We start from the raw sequence: 8,161 nt of genomic DNA on the forward strand, positions 1-8,161 counted from the left end.
AAGAGTTTTTGTAATGTGTTCCAGATATAAGTCCTTTGTGCGATATATGTGTTGCAGATATTTTCTTCCCATCTCTGGCTTGCCTTTTCACTTTCTTAAGAGTATGTTTTGAAAAGCAGGAAGTCTTATCTTTTTATAAAGTCCAAGTTATCAATTTTTTCTTTTATTAATGTTTCCGTGTCTTCAGAAATCTTTGCCTATATCAAGATTGCATGTTTCCTTTTAAAGTTGGCAATACATATTTATTTCTCTCTTTGGAAGGAAGCTAACTTCAGTATGGGCCTACAACATACCAGGCCCTTTCAATACATAATTGGATCTATAATGTGATTGCAGTCTTCTGTATTAACTGAATGTATCAATAATCTTAAATCTCTTTATATGAGATATGGAGATATATAGAAATAATTAATCATGTTGTTATAGAAATTATATCTTTATATAAATAATGGACCTCATATTGACTACATTTGTGGCTGACAAGAAGAGGACCAGAAACACTGAAGAAGTTGCTCAGGAAGATATAGAGAGAAGTTAGAAAGATAGGCAATTATTTAAAAAACAAACGAACAAAAAACAAAACCCCAAGCTCTCAAACTGCAAATGGCACGTGGTAAGAATGACAGTAATAAAACCTAACTGTTGTGCAAGGAGTAATCTAGGGGGTCGCCTGGGTGGCTCTGTCGATTAAGTGGCTGACTTTGGCTTAGATCATGAGCTCATGGTTTGTGGGTTCAAGCCCCATATCAGGCTCTGTGCTGACAGCTCAGCCTGGAACCTACTTCGGATTTTGTGTCTCCCTCTCTCTCTGCCTCTTCCCCCTCTCACGCTCTGTCTCTCTCTCTCAAAAATAAATAATAAACATTAATTAAAAAAAAAAAGAGTAACCTAGGGATAGTAAACCTCATGTATTCCCAGTGAGATGGGTTGAAAATGTTCCTACAGACCTGATTCTAGGATGAGAACCTTGAAAACTATACAGCCATAGTTAAGATGATTGCTGGATAGGCCCTGCAGAAGTACCCTGCTCTCTTATTCCTCTCACTAATTAATACTTATTTGGTCCTGAGTCTGGATCTAAATTAAAAAAAATTTTTTTTAAATTTTTTTATTTGTTATTGAGAGACAGAGACAGAGCATGAGCATGGGAGGGGCAGAGAGAGGGAGAGACATAGAATCTGAAGCAGAAGCAGACTCCAGGCTCTGAGCTGTCAGCACAGAGCCTCACACGGGGCTTGAACTCTTAGAGCACAAGATCATGACCTGAGCTGAAGTCGGCCGCTTAACCGACTGAGCCACCCAGGCACCCCATGAGTCTTGATCTAAAAAGTGAAAGGAGGATAAAGAATTCATGCCACCAGCATCTCCTCCACCCTTTTTTGGGATTATGAACAATTAGAGGTCAGAGAGAAAGGTGGAAAAAACAGGATCCAGTACCCTGGTAAACTTCCCTTCCCTCCAGGTAGATCTAAGCTCTTTATATCCTGACTCTACTACTCAATTTTACAAATAAAGGTACCCCCTCTCTTTCCCTTTCTCAATACCTGGAGTCCTTCATCCTCACTTTCTGGATTTTTCACTAACACCTCTTTCCCTTCTGTCTCAGTCCCAGCATTCACACAGAGACGGCTTGGAACGAGGAAGGCATTGATCAGTTTATAGACATTGACAACTGTCTTTTAACCCCAAGCACGGCTTCGACTATTGTTTGTTCAAGTTTTTCATAATGGAAATTTATATAGGTTTTCTGGTTATAAAGGAAAGGCTCATAAAATGAAACAATATGGAAATAAAATATGAAAGCCCTCCAGAATTTTTACTATGCATATACAAATACACATACACATGTTTTTACAAAGCTGGCATTATACGATGCATTCTATTCTATAATTTTTTCCATTAATAAATTGTGGTCTTTTTTTTTTTGCCAGTACTAATAAATCTTTCTTCTTATTATAAGGAGGAACTATAAAACTCTGGAAAAATAGGCAAATACCCATAACAATTGATTTATTGATATGATATTATAATATCAAATCAATATGATATGTTTGGTGTGTTGTCCTTCATTAGCAACCTAGAGTTCAATGAGCTGTGCAAATTGCAATGAACATGATGCATAAATGCAGTATTTCCCTCAATCCCTGCATATCCATCTGAAGTGCATTGCCTCAGTTGATTGTGGTACTGGTTTCACCAAATAAGCCTGTCCCTTTGTTGTACACCAGAAGAAGTGGGTGCACAAGAAGGGGATAAATGTTTGATTTTTAATAAATCTGTGTTTCTGGATTCTGTGGCCATTCTGTATATCATTGTGTAGATATATTGTAATTTATTTAGCCAATCTTTTTTTTTTTAAATCTTAACAGAAAACATTTAATTAAAAGTACATATTTAGTTTGCAAGGATAATTTTAAATCATATTTTATATTTCATTTCACTTGCTCTCATTTTAACTTAATTTAGCATTCACTACAACTTTCAGTTCAATTCTGAGATTTTTAAAATTGAAGTGTAATTAACATACAGTGTTATATTCGTTTCAGGTGTACAACATATTGATTCAACAATTCTACATATTACTCATGCTCACCAGGAGAAGTGTAGTCACTATACAAAATTATTAGAGTGCTATTGACTATATTCCCTATGATGCACTTTTCATCTCTGTGCTTACTTATTTTATAACTAGATGTTTGTACCTCTTAATCCCATTCACCTATTTTTCCCATCATCCCATCTACATCCCCTCTGGCTAACCACCAGTTTGTTCTCAACACCAAAAAGCTCCAAACAACCTGATTTAAAAATGGCAGAGGACCTGACTAGACATTTTTCCAAAGAAGACATACTGATAGCCAACAGACAGATGAAAAGATGCTCAACATCACTAATCATCAGGAAAGTACATATCAAAACCACCGCAAGATATTACCTCACCCTAGTCAGAAAGCTAATATCAAAAATACAAGAAATAACAAATGTTGGCAAGGATGTGGAGAAAAGGGAGCCTTTGTGCATTGTTGGTGGGAATGTGAGTTGGTGTAATCACAATGGAAAACAGTATGGAAATTCCTCAAAAAATTAAAAATAGAAATACCACGTGATTCAGTAATTACACTATTGGATATTTACCCAAATAAACCAAAAATAATAATTCAAAAAGATGTGTGTACCCCACATGTTTATTGCAGCATTATTTACAATAGTCAAGATATGGAAGCAGCCTAAGTGTCCAGTGATAAATGAATGGATAAGGAAGATGTGGTATGTATACATAATAGAATATTACTCAGCTGTAAAATGAGTGAGATTTGCCATTTGTGATAATTTGGGTGGATGCAGAGGGTATTATGCTAAGTGAAATAAGTCAACTAACTAGACAACTAACATGTGATTTCACTTATATGTGGAATTTAAAAACAAAACAAATGAACAAACAAAAAAACTCAGACTCTTAGCCAATCATATTTTATTTTATTTTTTATATTTTATTTTATATTTTATATTTTATTTTATTTCATTTTATTTTGAGAGAGAAGGAGAGAGAGGGAGAGAGAGGGAGAGAGAGAATACCAAGCAGGCTCTATATTGTCAGCGTGGAAACCAATGCACAGCTTGAACCCACAAACCATGAGATCATGACCTAAGCTGAAATCAAGGGTCCAACACTCAACTGACTGAGCCACCCAGGCTCCCCTGGGCATTAGAGATTCTAATTACTACTGGGTAGGTCATTGTTTCTAGACCTTCTCTGGTTGTGTTAACATATTCCCTTAGGTTTTGATAATTTCACTGTAATGTATCTAGGTATGGATTTAGGTTTATTAATATGCTTAGTATCCTTTATGCTTCCTACATCTAAGGTTTTTATTTCCTACATCAATTTTGAAAAAATGTTTAATTTCATTAGAAACTCCAGTCAGGAAGTACCTGGGTGGCTCAGTTGGTTGAGTGTCTGACTCTTGATTTCGGCTCAGGTCATGGTCCCAGGTTTGTAGGATTAAGTCCCACATCAGGCTCCATGCTGGAGCTCCATGCATGGAGCCTGCTTGAGATTCTCTCTCTCTCTCTCTCTCTCTCTCTCTCTCTCTCTCTCTCTCCCCTCTCCCTGCCTCCACTCTCTCTCTTTCTCTAAAATTAAAAAGAAAAGAGAAGAAAAGAAACTCCAATCAGTTTTCTAAACTGGCTGTATAATTTTGGACTCCCATTCATAATGTACAAGCATTTCAGTGATTCCATGTATTCATCAACAATTGGTATTATCAGCCTTTTAATTGTAGCCAATCTGGCAAACATGTAGTGGTATCTTGTTTTAGTTCTTATTTACATTACCTAGATGAATAATAATGTTGAGCATCTTTTCATATATATATGTTGGCCATTTGGATATCTTTTGTGACATTTTCAGACTTTTTTTGCTCAGTTTTTAAATTAGGTTGTTGTCTCTTGTCTTTATAGATTAGTAAGAATTCTTTATACTATCAAAAGTTCAGTAAAACCAATGAATCACCAAAGCAGTAAATAGTAAAAATTTATCATGCACACACCAAAAAGACAGTTTGCAAACTGGGAGCACTGAAACCAAAGCATGGAATGAATCTCAGGGGTATATAAAGTAGCTTATGTAATGAGAAAGCAGTGACTATTTATTCTTCACAGTAACTGGTTATAATATTAGAATTTTTTTAAATGGTAGAGAATTGGTTAGTAATTACCTCATATCAAACTTGGGAAACAGTTAAAGTTTTGCTTATGATTTTCTGAGGCATAAGCAAGAAATGACCCAAGTCAAGTTAATCTTATAAAATAAGCTAAATTAAGCTTTATATAGGACTAAACTGATTTTGTCTTCTCGGGGAATTTTTAAAGGCTGATCTCCCTTTGTTTTTGTTTTGTTTTGTTTTGTTTTTTGTTTTTTGGGTTTTTTAATTAAAAAAAAGATTTAATTGCTGTATTTCACCTAATATTTCAGCATCCATAAAACCAAGTTACCCCCAAAATAGGATGTTTCAAATGATCATTATTTTTTGACCATTTGCTGTTTTTTCATTAAAAGTCTTTAAGAAAACATGGAACACTTCATGAATTTGCGTGTCATCCTTGTGCAGGGGCCATGCTAATCTCTGTATTGTTCCAATTTTAGTATATGTGCTGCCAAAGTGAGCACTGGTCTCCCTTTGTTTTTTATTTTACCATATATTCTGGATACAAGTCCTTTAACAGATATATGTTTTGTAATTATTTTTTTCCCATCTGTGGCTTGCCTTTTCACTCTCTTTATGGTGTCTGTTGATGAGCTCATAGGCTGACTCTTGCTTATTGTGGAATATTTCATTGTGCATTTTGTAATTTTTAAGAGCCCGTCTTTGGCAGGGCTTTACTTATATGTGTGAATTTTGTGTGATCTAAGTTGAGATTATCCTCTCTGGAGAGATTTATTATTTGCTCTTGTGAAATACCTCAATCTAGGACCAATTTGTTACCTTAATCTGATTCAAGTGTTAATGGAAGGCAGCTATGCTCACCACTATATCACCAACCCTGCACAGCTCAAGTGTTAATGGGAAGGTAAACTGATTCAACTTTTGTAGAAGGCAATTTGACAATAACTTATCAAATTTTAAATGGTATACATTTTGACCCATCAATTCTACTTCTTTATTTCAATCAAGTAATCAGATAAGTCCACAATAATACATAAATATGGAAGTTTACACATTGTCATTTATAATTCTGAAAAAGTGGAAACAACCTAGATGTTCATAAAAGATGATTGGCTAGGGGTGTCTGGGTGGCTCGGTTGATTGAGTGTCTGAGGATTTCAGCTGAGGTCATGTTCTCATGGTTGTGGCATGGAGCCCTGCATTGGGCTCCGCACTGTGTGGAGCCTGCTTGGGATTCTGTCTTTCTCCCTCTGCTCCTCTTACCTGCTCTCTCTCTTTCTCTCGAATAGAATAGAATAGAATAGAATAGAATAGAATAGAATAGAATACCTGATCACAGTGTGCCTGACCCAGTGTTCTCAGAACTTGCCCCACTCCAAGATTGCTGGCCACTGCCCTGGGCTAAGTGCAAATTTTAATATGAATGAACCCTGCCCACCCACACACTTATAGATGTCATGTGCCCCTGGCCACCATAGCCACTGTGCTTCAGGAGCTCTGGCCTAGAACTGTTGGCTCAGCGCAAATTTTGCTAACACCCCCACACTACCCCAGAGCCCTAAAGTGCCTCAGAGATGGATTCCTGGGTTCTTACTTACACCACAGAGAGCAAGCACAGGCCACAACAGGCAGAGAGTCAGTACAGACATCTGAACTGAAAGAAAAAGCAACTCAGACACAACAGCAGGATGCAAGCAACACACATAGGAGATTCCCCTGAAGTGTGAGGTTCTGGTGAACAGGAGACACTGCACTGTAGGGTACTACAGGACCTCTTCCACATAAAGCCACTACTTTCAAGAGCAAATGATATGGCTGACTTGCCTAATACATAGAAACAGACACAGAGAGGTAGACAAAATGAGGAGACAGAAGACAAAAAGTACAGGACAAAATTACAACAGGAAATCTAAGCAAAATAGAAATATATAATATGCCTGATAAAGAACTTAAAGTAATGATCATAAAGATACTCACTAGACTTCAGAAAAGAGTGGAGGACATAAGTGAGACCCTTGACAAAGAGATAGAAAAAAATAACATATCAGAGATGAAGAACTCAATAAATGAAATTAAAAGTACACTAGATGGGGTAACTAGTAGGTTACAGGAAGCAGAGGAATATATAAATGACCTGAAGGATAGAATAATATAAATCAGTCAAACTGAACAGGTGAGAGACAAATACTGCATAATGAGAATAGACTTAGAGATTTCAGTGACTCTATCAAGCATAATGATATTTGCATTATAGGGATCCCAGGAGAAGAGAAATTGGGGCAGCAAATGTATTTCAAGAAATAATAACTGAAAATGTCCTGAATCTGAGGAGGGAAATGGAGATCCAGATTCAGGAGGCATAAAAATCCTCCACCAAATTCAACCCAAAAAGGTCCACACCAAGACACATAATTAAAATAGCAAAAAATAGTGATAAAAAAAGAATTTTAAAGGTTGCAAGAGAAAAGGAGACAACTGTATACAAAGGAAACCCCATAAGGCTATCTGCTGATTTTTTAGCAGAAACTTTGCAGTCCAGAAGAGAATGGCACAATGTATTCAAAGTGCTGTAAAGGGAAAATTTGCAACCAATAATACTGTATCTAGCAAGGCTATCATTCAGAATGGAAGGAGAGATAAAGAATTTTCCATACAAACAAAAGTTAGAAGAATTCATGACCACTAAACCAGCCCTACAAGAATGATATGGGGGACTTTGTAAATGGAAAACAAAAACCATAAGGAAGAGTAAGGAAAATAGGAAGCATAAAAGGAAAAAAAAGTATATCTGTAAGAATCAGTCAAAAAAAAAGTATACCTGTAAGAATCAGTCAAGAGAAGCACAAAATAAAAGGATGTAAACTATGATATCAAATATCTGAAACATGGAGAGAGAGGAGTAAATAATGAGTTCAAAATTAAGTGACTATCAGCTTAATATAGACTGCTATATGCAGAAGATGTTATATATAAACCATATAATAACCACAAATCAAAAAACAGTAATAGGTATGTAAAAAAATAAAGAATAAGGAATCCAAGTATTTCCCTAAATAAAGCCAACTAATCATGAGAGAAGAGAGCAACAGAAGAAAGGAACAGAGAGGAACTACAAAAACAACCATAAAACAAGTTTAAAAAATGCCAATAAATACACACATATCAAGAATTACTTTGAATGTAAATGAACTAAATGTTCCAATCAAAAGACATAGAGTGATGGAATGGATAAGAAAATAAGACTATATGCTGCCTACAAGAGACTAATTTCAGACCTAAAGACAACTGCCGATTGAAAGTGAAGGGATGGAGAGACATTGTCATGCAAATGGAAGTGAAAAGAAAGCCAGAGTAGCAATACTTATATAGTAAGAATAGACTTTAAAACCAAGGCTGTAACAAGAGACAAAGAAGGACACTATATAATCATAACTGGTACAATGCAATAAGAAGATATAACAATTGCAAATATTTGTGCACTAACATGTGGGCTT

The 8,161-nt window shown here is 35.8% G+C and overlaps 1 non-coding gene across 1 annotated transcript; it reads right to left on the minus strand.

Annotated features, from left to right (window-relative positions):
- Nucleotides 1-5,066: 5,066 nt before the first annotated feature.
- LOC131486378 (U6 spliceosomal RNA) lies at nt 5,067-5,170 on the minus strand. The gene has a single exon (XR_009249293.1). It is a non-coding gene; the product is annotated as a U6 spliceosomal RNA (small nuclear RNA).
- Between the last annotated feature and the right edge of the window lie 2,991 nt (nt 5,171-8,161).

Source organism: Neofelis nebulosa, chromosome 9 (assembly GCF_028018385.1).
Source record: "Neofelis nebulosa isolate mNeoNeb1 chromosome 9, mNeoNeb1.pri, whole genome shotgun sequence".
In the NCBI taxonomy this organism is placed as follows: Eukaryota; Metazoa; Chordata; class Mammalia; order Carnivora; family Felidae; genus Neofelis; species Neofelis nebulosa.